The 12,527-nt window shown below is 41.6% G+C and overlaps 1 protein-coding gene across 1 annotated transcript in view; it reads left to right on the top strand.

Moving 5' to 3' along the window:
• LOC122790655 (exonuclease mut-7 homolog) overlaps nucleotides 1-12,527 on the top strand; it is a gene marked incomplete in the record, with an annotated part of 2,442,473 nt that overhangs the window by 2,367,664 nt on the left and 62,282 nt on the right.

Below are 12,527 nucleotides of genomic sequence, written 5' to 3'. Positions count from 1 at the left end.
TTGGGATTCCTTTTGTGTCCAGTGTCATTTGGTATGTCAGTGTACGTTTTGAAGATAACCGAGTATGTATCTGTTGTGAATCTACATGCCATTTGTGTATGTAGCCATCCTGGTTTATCTAACTTTTAATATAAAATCATTAGTGTTATGGCAGCTAAACTGAGATATACTAATACCAACAGCGCTGGTTTTCAAAACAAAAAGAAGACATTATAGCATACCTGGAATGGAGTCAGGTTAATCAAAATGCACCTTGTTACTAGTAGAACATTCATACGTCTTGTCATGGTTCACTGAAAGTGTCTGATAGAAAGGTTAGCAGCTGTAACTCTCTACATTTTAATATGAAGTTTAAATATATCTTACATCAGAAAGAAAAGTAAGTAACTAGATGTATATCATAGATAGCTTGGGGTGTCTGTCACCAATATTTGAGGCAGTCTTTTTTTACCTTGAACATGTGTTGTTTAGAGAATCCTGAGGTTCCCTGCCTGGTTTGTAACATGTTCGTATGTCATGCAAGGGATTTTGTAGACATCTTCTCTTGAAACAGTGCATTCAAAAGTGCTAGTAATTTGTGAAATCCTGTTCTTTACATATGCACATTTGCTAAAATGTATCAATTTTCTTCAAAAACCTGCAGATGTCTTCATGCCCTTTTTAATATGCTAACCTTCTAGTCACATAGCATGGTAATTCAACAAGATAATCCAGATTTGCTCTTTCCTTTATGATAGAATGATCACAGTTTTCTCTTAGGTCTTTTACTTGCTAGCTTGTTTGCTTGTTTGTTCATTTATTTATGAAAATGCTTAACATCCAGATGTAACATAGCAGCAGTAGCACAAATGCTGCAACTGAAATAAAACAGATTTACGATACAGTTACAAGCTTTTGGAAAAACATTTTCTCCTTTAAGTCACATTGAAAGTTCCAGCATATTAAGCCTTGTTTAAATAGATAAAGATAAAATCATAAACCAGTCAGGCAATATTTTCAGTGGGGCAAACTTAATCGAATGCCTGAAATACAAAATGTATTATTTTTATATCTGAGTTTTTATCGTCTCCTTAGTTGCAATAAACCATTTAATATTAGTACTGTCTCTGACACCTGACTCTTTTGAATAAACCACACCTTAACTTATTCGTTGCTTTACATTAAAAACAATTCTAACTTAAAGGATTGATGTATATAGCTGTATGCTTCTGTTAAACTTATTGTATAGGGAAAATGGAAATGTAATATAAAGAATAAGTTAGGCAGCATTTTGATTCCTTGAGATTGCAGGTATTACAAGTAGATATTAATGAAAGTGGTTGGTATTAAATGGAAATTTCTTTTTTACTGCTATAGTCAATTTAAGGAAATGTGTTTTGTTGATTTCAAATTTAATTAACCAGACACCACTCCTGGGCTGAGTCTGAAAAAAGGTCAATGGGGATCAGTGCTCTACCCTGGAAAACAAATTTGTATAAATAAAATTTATAAAAATAAATTCATCTTTTCTTTATAGAACTGGCTACCTTGAAGGATTAAGCCATGACCACAATCCAGGAGTCCTTTGCTCATTTAGTACCTTTGGTGCTTGCCAAAGCGGGTGAAAGTGAAGTGAAGAATGAAGAAACTTAGCCTGCTCGTCTTTCTGAGGAGTGTGTGTCCAGGCATGATGCCCATAGGTGAATCCCCAATGAAGACCAGCATTTGCATGAGGTTGGTGCTGCCTGCAGTAGGACAGGGCCATTGATTACATCACAAAGATGAGAGAACATACATAGGTTCATAGGTTCATACTAGGCTATCTGCCCTAGGGCATTTATAAGCCTAGCCAGAGTGTGTTTGGCTTTCGCCACCCATTTTAAATTAATTTTGCTATGCCCTTTTTCGAGGTTAGTATACTGTGCCTCTGTCTAACAGTGACACAGCAGTGATACCCAGGGTAAACCTACGATCTCCCATCCACTCATCAAGATTCCTCTTGAAGAGAGTCAATGAGGGACTCTGCCCAACCTGGACTGGGATTTTATTCCAGAGTGAAGGGAGCCTCTGGGTTATGAATCTGTTCCTCCAGCATGTCCTATTTATTTCAGTGCTGAGGTTCAAGTCTCTCGAGCGAGTAGCTCAATGGGATTTGGATATTCTGAAGTGCAGCATGTCCATTAATTCCGGGTTGGACATGGCTTTATACGTCAGGCACAGATCGCCTCTGAGCAGGTGGTATGCCACTGAGTAGAGCTGGAGTTTCTTTAACCGGGCAGCATATGGCATCTTTTTGAGCCCTTTGATCCTCTTGGTGAGGTACTTTTGGGGTCTTTCCAGTTGCTGCAGGTGTCTGGTAAGGTACATCCCAAAAGGGGCATTGTACTCAATTATGGGCCTGATGAGGGACAAGTAAAGAGGCACGATGACCTCCCCTGATCTAGATGTGAATCCCTTCATGATTAGGTGGGCTATATAAAATGTTTTTCTAACCACTTTGGCCATGTGGTTGTCAAATGAGAGATTGCTATCAACTTGGGTCCCCGGGTCCCTAATTACTACTTCTGTACTTAATGGATTACCACCTATGTGGTAATTTGTGGGCTCTTTGTTTTTGCCAAAGGGGATGACTATACACTTTTTGGCGTTTAGATTGAGGCCATGGCTCTGGCACCAGTTGTCTGTTTCTATGAGGCCCTTTTGGAGGATGCTTGTGTCAGCTGGAGAGTCGATTATGGCGCCCAGTTTGCAGTCATCTGCGAACTTGGTCAGCCACAGTCCTTCCATGTTGGCCTGTACCTCCGAGAAATATATACCGAACAAGAGAGGTCCCAGGATTGAGCCTTGTGGGATGCCACTTGTAACTGGTTTGGAGTCTGACATGGCTCCAGCAATTCTAACCATGTGGGTTCTGTCCTTGAGCCAGTTTGCAACCCATCTAGTGGCATAGGGGTTTATATTTAAGCTGGTGAGCTTATCTATAATGCCCGAGTGGGGTATTGTATCGAAGGCTTTTGCGAGGTCTAGGTAGGCTGAGTGGACCACCTTCTCCTCGTCAATGGCCTTGGTGACTGTTTCAAAGAAATCGACCAGGTTTAAGAGGCAGGATCTGCCCTTAACAAAGCCAAACTGGGTAGGATCCAGTGTCTGTAGGTCCCCAATATCTTTATTTATGAGGTCCATGATGATCCTTTCCATAGCTTTGCAGACCAAGCTAGTCAGGCTTATGGGGCGATAGTTTCCAGGATCCGTTGAGGCACCACCTTTGTGGAGAGGGACCACTGTTGCTGTACGCCACTCTTTGGATACATATCCTGTAGTAAGGCTGAGATTGAACAGTAGTTTTATGTTTGGGTTTATCAATTCTTGGAGTTCATGCAGGACACAGCCCGGGACACCGTCTGGTCCCATTGATGCTCTGTTTTTTGCTTTGGAGAGGGCGGCTCTTACCTGAGCATCTGAGATGTCAGGGGGGGGGGTACCACTCTGCTGGGATAGATATTTGCCTTTTTGGTGGAGGGGGGGGGGGGAAGTTTGCGCTGAACCTGTCAGCTAGGATGTTGGCAATGTCTGTGGATTCGATGTATTTTTTGTCATTTTGGACTAATTCTGAGCATATCTGGGAATTCCCACCCAGGTTCCTAACATAACTAAAGAAAGCCTTGTGATTATCCTTAGTGTCCTGTGCAATTTTTCTCTCGAAGCTGGCCTTAGACGATTTTATGAGTGCCCGTAGTTTTTTGCTAATACTGATCAGAGATGCCTTCCCTTTTTGGGATTTTGCTCCATCATGTAGTAGCTTCCTCCTTCTATTGTATAGTTTGTTTATGGCTGGGGTCCACCAGACAGGACGCCTGCCTTTGGAGGATTGGGTCTTGGTTTTATTTGGGATTGCATGATCCATGCATTCCTGAAGGTGTTCATAGAATGCGTTTATAAAGGATTCTGCGGTCTGGGCCGTATTTTCCACAGGCTCGGGGACTTTGAAGGATTCCACCTCGGTTTTGAGGAGTGTGAAATTTGCTTTAGAGAAGTTTTTCACTGTGGTTTTCTGGGCAGGGGTTGGGGTCGGGATGTGAATATCCAGTGAGATTAGTTTATGGTCTGATCTTACCAGTGAGGGATAGACTTCTGGTCTGGAGCATAGAGTCCCCATGTTGGTGATGATCAGGTCCAGTATGTTTTCCCCTCTTGTGGGAGTGGTAACAAGTTGTTCCATAGCATTTGAGTTTATAAATTCTAGGAACCTTTGGGCTAGGGTGTTGGAGCTAGAGTAATGCTCCCAGTCTATGTTTGGGTAGTTGAAGTCGCCCAATATAATGGTGTTTGGAGAGACCTTCATATTTTCCAGTGTTCTCGGGAAGGCCGAGTGGGGTTCCTGGGTTTGGGAGGGTGGTCTGTAGCAGGCTATAAACTGGAAGGCAGTTTTACCCACTGTTAGTTGCACATGGATAGTCTCTGATGCTTCGTTCTGTGCCACCAACCTGGAGGTGTGGGTATCTTTGACGAATATTGATACTCCCCCTCCTTTTGTGGTTCGGTCCAAGTTTTGGGGCCGAAAAGCATGGTATGGGGTATAACCTGGTAGTGCTGGGGTGCTCTCGGGAGCCTTGAACCAGGTTTCTTTTACTGCACAGATATCGATGTTCTCCATGCTAAGGAGAGTTTCAAGTGCGTGCATCTTGAGGTTTAGACTTCTGGCATTGAGTAGCATTACTCTTAGTTTCTTATTCCTTGTGATACCTAAGGAGGTGGGTTTGTCTTTTGAGCCTTGCCTAAAAAAGGCACTATGGGGGAAGCAAGAGCCTTTGCCAATATCCGAAAGCCCAGGGGTGACAGGTGCAAGCCATCCCTAGCGAAGCATCATGGCTTGTCGAGCATGTCATCCCAGGCTGACAGGCATTGGATCCCCTTTGAATGACACCAATACTTAAGCCAATTGTTGAAATTGATCATCTTGTCTTCATATTGTGGCATCATTCTTGGTGAGGGTAATATGCTACTCAAGGTCAGGGTCATACCGGCCTGGGCTACATGCTCAGAGAGCGCCTCTATGTCTCTTTTCATGTAGTCCAGGGAGGTACATCTCAGGTCATTCACACCAGCATGGACAATGACCGAGTCATATTTGTATCTGCCTTGGAGTGACCTGAGTGCTTGTGTTATGTGGCGGATCCTAGCGCCTGACAGGCAGCTCACCATGACCTTCTCCTTGTTCAGCCTGGTGAGCGGGACGTCAGTGTGCCTGATGATAGAGTCACCTATTACAAGTGTATCAGGTGTGTTGTTTAGCCTTAAGGGCTGTGACTGTTTGGCACACTGGCTTTGTGAGCTATGTGTTGCACGTGTTTTGTTTTGGGGTAGCGGTTGCTTGGGTGTTTGCTTTGGAGGGCTCTGCTGCTTAGGCAGATTTTTATTTAGAGCCTCCGAGTATGTTTTTGTGTGTTTATGTGTTTGGTTTGCTGTCGTGGTAGGTCTATGTGAGACTGGAATCGTAGTGAGTGTGGTTTCCTTCTCCTCCTGACTGGTTACGCCAGTACTGAGTTGAGAGAGCTTAGCCTCCAGTTTGGCTGTATGGTTGCATCTCTCACGTGTGTTGCAATTTGTTGGGAGGAGGAGAGGGTTGTCTGTGTACATGAGGCAATTATAATATTGCCTCAAGATTCCCAGATTCACCAGCTGGACCGGAGAGGAGATTGACAACTGACCTTTGGACATGCTAGAATAGTATTGGGAATTCCTTTATAATTGAAAAAAAGGGCCAATGGGGAACAAGGTACTCAAGGGGAGTTTGTGAGGGTATAGTGCTTTTAATTTTTTAGTGCTGATCGTTTGGGAGGGTGGCCTAATGGTTAAGGTGTTTGCCTTACAAACGCAAGGTACAGGGTTTGAATCTCACAGGAGATAATTGGCTAGGCTTAAATGGCTCGCAAGGGCAGGTAGCCTAGTACTAGCCTATGAACACTTATATAATTGCTTTAGTGAGCAAGTGCCAGGTAACTTAAATGCAGAAACGACAAACAGTAACTTTCTTTCAAGTGAAACAAGGAAATAAGTACAGTAAGCAATGCAGATATCACTAGGGATCCACAGAAGCGCTGAAAAGCCACGTTTTAGTGGAATTAGCATTTCAGGGAAATAACAAGCATACAAACAAAGCTATATTCAGCAGGCCTGGATCTAGTCTATGCTACAGCAAACAAGGTGTACCAAGTTCAGTAAGAAACAGTTCAAATATGCAGGCACTATAAGCCTTTAACCAGAAATTCCCAGCTCAGAAGGGCAGAGTCCAGCCTCTCCTCCCACAAGAGTGCAGACCACGAACCTTCTTAATGTAAAATAACTGGCATGAAACCCAAGTGCTTAAACCAGAACTAATACACTTTTAGAATAACAGACACTGAGCCCTCAATCAGCAGTTCCCAACTTAGAAGGATGTAAGCTACCTGTCCTGCCACCACAGTGCAGGCCACAAACCTTCCTAATGTAAAACAACTGGTCTGAAGCCCAAGTGCTTAATCCAAAAGACTTAGAATGATAGCTGCACTTTAATCAAGTTACTACCAAGCAGTAATAAATACAACTGAATACTTTAAAGAATGCCTGGATTAGTGCTCAAGTTATACAAACAAAGCTAGATTCAGCAGGCCTGGATCTGGTCTATGCTACAGCAAACAAGGTGCACCAATTTCAGTAAGAAGCAGTTCAAATATGCCGGCACTATAAGCTTTAACCAGAAATTCCCAGCTCAGAAGGGCAGAGTCCAGCCTCTCCTCCCACAAGAGTGCAGACCACGAACCCTCTTAATGTAAAATAACTGGCCTGAAGCCCAAGTGCTTAAACCAGAATTAATACACTTTTAGAATAACAGACACTGAGCCCTCAATCAGCAGTTCCCAACTTAAAAGGATGTAAGCTACCTTTTCTGCCACTACAGTGCAGACCACAAACCTTCTTAATGTAAAACAACTGGTTTGAAGCCCAAGTGCTTAAACTAAAAGGCTTAGAATGAGTTACACCAAGCAGTAATAAATACAATTGTGTACTATTAAGATGACGCATAAGCAAGATAAAGTAGGAAGAAACACAAATACAGTAAAAGCAGATACTTTTTTTTTTTTTTTTTTTTTTTTTTTTTTTTTTTTGAGTGAGCAAATGAGATGGGCCCAGGAGTTACAGGACAGAAACAAGTGCAAATGCAGGCCTTCAAATCAGAAAGTTGAGAGAGATGGAAGACCGCCCAAATGGCCATTGACTACAAATTCTGGGCCAGAACCACTCCCAATGTGGTAGACAGGTTACCTAATGCTTACCACTCCCACTGATAAGCTAGAAGGCTTCCCTCCAACACAGAAAGGCTCGGGGTCTCAGAAGCTTACAAACAGTCCTGGATACAGCAAATCTGTATCTGGAATACTAATTACAGGAAAGGTAGGAAACAGGCTTACAATTTTTTTTGTTCCACTGCATGTCAAACCCATTGGAAATTGTGGCCATGAGCAGTGGGAGAAATAGGACCTACTATAAAGTCTGATTTACTATGTTGATTACAGTGTCCACTCCTAGTTTTCCTGATTATTGCTGAAGGGAATGATTAGACCCTGGGGATTGAGTAGATTCATTGACAGATTGAGAGGAATAGGCTTTGTTAGCCATGAGGGGACCAGAGAGGTGGTGATTATAATAAAACTAGTGTGACACAAAAATTCTGCATTCTTCCACATCCCCTAACTCTAAAAACTAAAAATAAAACTAGTCCGCATGTGGTAAAACCAAAAAAAAAAAAAAAAAGAACTAAGGTGCAACAAGAACAAAAGAATTGTGATGAAAGCGGTTAATAAAAGGTTTTTACCCTAATTCTGTTGTTCATCCCTCTGACTGTGCTGAGAGGAGACAGAGTAGATGCAAGGTTCTAAAGAGATTTTCTGATGAGTAAAAATGTAAATGTTTTGGGAAAGTTGCAGCCTTCGGCTTTAGGAAGGAAAAACATTTTTTCATGTGGTATGTTGTGTAGCTGTAGCTCGCCCAGTAGGTTAATGCTAAAAAGTACTTCTTGCTGCATACTGCAATATGTAACATCATCATTAGATATGACATTGCAGGTCTCATGTTTAAGGAAGGTGTAGGGCATTAATAGTGGATTATTACTGAGGCAATCTTTGTAGCAGAGATGTTCGTACATCTGTACGCAGGTTAGGGATAGAGAGCCATCAAGAATCTTAGCCTCATCACCCTTGTCACATTAAGGATCAGCTAGTCCCATCTGGATAGGCAGTCATTAATTAATTAGTCATCATCATTATAAATTACCCATCCAGTCCTCGAGGTTTGCTTTGAAGGTGCTCAACGATGTAGTGTGTTTGATTGTAGACGGAGTCTGTCCCGTACGTGAGAAATGCATTGGGTAAGAAACCTATCATGCCAGCAGTAATTGCTGATCTTACAGTGAACGTTTGTTTCATTGAAGTGGCTGTTAGTTTATCTGTTTGATCTGTGAAGGTAAAGTAGTTTGAAAAGTAAGGGACTTTCATAGCATGAAATGCTAAGTAAAGAGCACCTCTCAAAAGCAGAGACACAGATACTTTAGCTGTGGTAACTTAAGTGACTTAAACCAGAGATTTTTCTTGTTTGGCATTCAAAATAAGGCACTACATTTGCTAATTGGTGTGATGAGGGAGGAATATTTATTTATTTGTATTTATATTTGTTTACCAGTGTAGTGCATTGATCAGTGTTGACCTATTTTAGGCTCAGCTCAGGTGATGTACAAAACATTTTACAAACAGAAAATGCAGAAAGGAAGTTATAACTGAATACTTCAGGCTAATTACATGGAAAAACTGTGTTTATGCAGTCCAGTGAAACATGCACAGTGCAATATACAGTCAAGCAGAATTTAATGTACAGCATATACTGTAGTTTCTAAATTGGCTCAATCTTCAATAAATCTTGAGAGTGGAGAAGAATCTCACAAAAGAAATAGTTTAAGTGGCAAGTCCTGTGTTGTAGCAGAAGTATTTGGCTTGTATTCTAAATGTGGAGTACGGGCTGATTTCCGTAATGTTGATGGAGTAGGGATAATGAGAATTGGTCTGACTTGTGAGGAGTGTCTCAGGTTGAATGAGGATGTTTTTTCATGAAGTCTAGCAGCAAGAGGAGCAAATGTATGGAGATTGTCGTTTGTAGAGTTGGGATCCCAAAAGTAGGTTAGGTCTTTGTTTTATGAGTAGGTGCTTGGGTTTTTCACGGGTGATACAGTGATGCTCACAGCGATGTAAGTTTGTAACGATTTGGCAGATCCTGCTAGAGATTGCCTGGAGTGTGGCAGTGTGTTTTTTTTTTTGGTGCCACAAGCAAAAACTGGAGTAAACAGGAACAAGGATATCCTTTGTCATAGAAAAACATGCCATGATCAATGAGCTGGGTAAGGCAGAAGAAATTTGTGTTAACACCTGAGATATGGTGGTCAAAAGGGAATTCATTTTCCTGATGGGTACCTTGGTGTCTAATAATGGGGTCTTATTTTATGAAAAACAACAGTGATATGATAAGAGTCAGGGATATGGGTCTTACTGAAAGCAATTCTGCTTTACCTCTTAGAATTTACGGTGAGTTTATTAGCACACCTTTGAAAAAAAATGGGTACCTGGGGTGAACTGACAGATCACCATTAACTTGGTTATCCATATACCTTGGGATGCTCAATCTCCTGTCCTTGAAGGAAATGACAAACAGCAGGGGACCAAAGATTGAACTCTGTTAGACAGTGCTAGTAATAGGTTCATTGGTAAATGCTAGGCTATCACTCTACAGATTATTACAAGCCATGCCAGTAATTAGAGGTCGGAATCAAACCATGTACCTTGTATTTGTGAGGTAATGGACTTATTTGTTATATAACTCTGCTCCCCCCCCCCACAGAGAGCTAGGGACACAGGTAGATAGTCTGTCCTTCGACAGCCACATCACCACTGTAGTTACGAAGTCCTTTTACGTGACACATCTCATCACAAAAGGTTTGTCATCCAGGAAAAAAGAAGTCATTCTCTCTCTCTTCTCATCCCTCATCAGACCCATTATAGAGTACAATGCCCCATTTGGTATGTACCTCACTAGACACCTCCAACAACTGGAGAGGCCACAGAAGTTCCTCACTAACAAGATCTTAGGACTCAAACTTGTGCCTTATGCAGATAGCCTTAAAAATGTAAACTTTACTCTATCTCATATCACCTACTTAGAGGCGATCTCTGCTTGACATACAGACCTATATCTGACCCAGTTTTGCTAGACATGCTTCATTTGATAAAGTCCCAATCCCTCCGTACTACTTGTTCCAAAGACCTCAACCTTAATCACCACATTAAACAGAACCTGCTGGAGGGATAGGTTCCTAACCCAGAGACTTTGAATATTCTGGAATAAACTCCCCATTCACGTCAAGCAGAGCACCTCACTGGCCCTATTCAAGAGAAATCTTGATGAGTGGATGGGAAATAGGAAAGTCAGCCCTGGGATCACTTCAATCACATTGCTAGATAGGGGCACAGGGAACTAACGTCTGGTAACACTATTGGGCTAGGCTTGCATTGGCTCCAGGGCCATTAGCCTAGTATTTACCTATGAACCTATGAAATGTGAGATCAGTCAGTAAACTGATTAGCTATCCAGGAGACACTGTAAGGGTTAATGCTGAAAACAGAAAATGTAAATGGTTTGTTTGGTAAGTGCTATTTAAAAAAAAAAAAAAATTTAATGAAAATAAGTATTACTTAACATATGCACACCAGTCTGACATCAACTTTTGGCAGATTTTTTTTTTTTCGTTGTGACTTATGGGGGTGTTCTATATGTTGTAGATTTTTTCCGCCACCAGACTTATTCTTCCTAATTTGGCTGTCAGCATATTTAGCGCTTTTTGCTAAATGTTCTGTACTCCCTTCTCTCTGTTTATTTGCTGGTTCTTCTTCTTTGATAAAATCTGAAGATTCTGCAAAATACTTAGCTGATTAGTGTGCCTGTGGTCAACAGATTCACTTTCAGAGTTAGAATTTGAGTGCCAATACATGTCTTATAATACATATTATTTTCATAATTATAAATTTATACAATGCTGTGAAGGACCAGTGACATTACTGTTTTGGTGTCAGTATTTGAAATTGCCTGGCTGTGAAGCAGCGCTGGTAAGAATTTAAGTGCGCTCACAGTCTTAGTGGTTGTCATGCTTTCTTACTCAAAATGCACTGTATTTTTTTTTTTTTTTTACTTATCCTTCTGTTTTGGAAGTTGAATTAGCATAATGACCACAAACAATTCATTTGGAATAGAGGAAAAAACAAATATTCCCCTGTTTTTCAAAAATAATTTTTGTTTCAGACCTGTTCCAAGCTCCATGGCACAGAGGGACAAATTGCTGACCGTGCAGCAGATCTCCATTGTTTGACTAACGGCACAGGAGCTGAGAACACCTTGGGGGGAGGGAGGATGGGAGTGAATGATAAGTGTCTGGCTGCCCATCCTGCTGGAAGGTGGTCGTTCAGTTTGTTCCACTGGTGACACCTGCAGGAGTGAAGGTGTATTGCCCACAGCAAGGAGCCTAGTGTATACAGGCCACAGGGCAGTGAGTGCTTTTTTCAGTCAGGAGACTTAGCTTGTGTGGCCTAGTGTATACAGGCCACAGGGCAGTGAGTGCTTCTCTCAGTCAGGAGACCTAGCATGTGTGGTACCATGCTTACACCTCCTGGTAAGAAGTTGATAGTGTAGGAAGCAAGCCACAAGGGAGCGATGAAGTCGGGCGTATGCTCAAAAAATCCGCACCCTCCCAGCAGATGATAGCACCTCTGTTCTCACCCAAATCTCACTTCCCATGAGAATTAATTGGCCAGTAGTCTTTCTTCCTTTGGAGGAATGAGTGGGACTCTTCAGTGTCCTAAGACAGGTTTAATGGTCATTTGGTCAGTAGTATGAGACAAAAATTGTGTTACAGTTTTTTTTTGTTTGAGACTTAAACTGTCGCGAGGAAGTAAAATATTAGCTTATAACATAAATACTTTGCAATATTTTGCTACAAAATTTAACATACCCTTTCCATGACAGGGGTCTCTCTCATGAATATGAGGACTGCAAATTGAAAATTAAACATAGTTTTGCAAAGTATTTTGCCATGGTGCTTGAGAATTGAAATCTGTCATATCGTAAGTACAGGGTAATATAAAAAAAAATGGATTTCTTTCTTATGTGCTTTGTCTGTATTCTCCCACAAGCCCTTCACCACTTATTGCATGATTGATACCTTGATACATTGATGCCTTTTTGTCAGTGGGTATTCACCTCCTAAATTGCTTTTCAGAGCACAGTTCTCTGGACTTAACACAGGGACCTAGGGTGAGAGGGTAGTAGTAGATAGCAACATTTATCCTTTGTGTGTGTGTGTGCATATTATGGCCTTTGCAAGCTTAGGAATATAGTGTCTTCATGTCATTCAGGAGTGCTTCTGCTCATGTCTAACTTTGCCATGTGCTCCTAACCCAGTTAGTCTTAGCTGGTTT

Source organism: Protopterus annectens, chromosome 16.part0 (assembly GCF_019279795.1).
Source record: "Protopterus annectens isolate FY-2018-M chromosome 16.part0, PAN1.0, whole genome shotgun sequence".
NCBI classification, from domain to species: Eukaryota; Metazoa; Chordata; order Ceratodontiformes; family Protopteridae; genus Protopterus; species Protopterus annectens.
The sequence above is the reverse complement of the archived record's forward strand: the minus strand, read 5'-3'. Positions and strand labels throughout refer to the sequence as shown.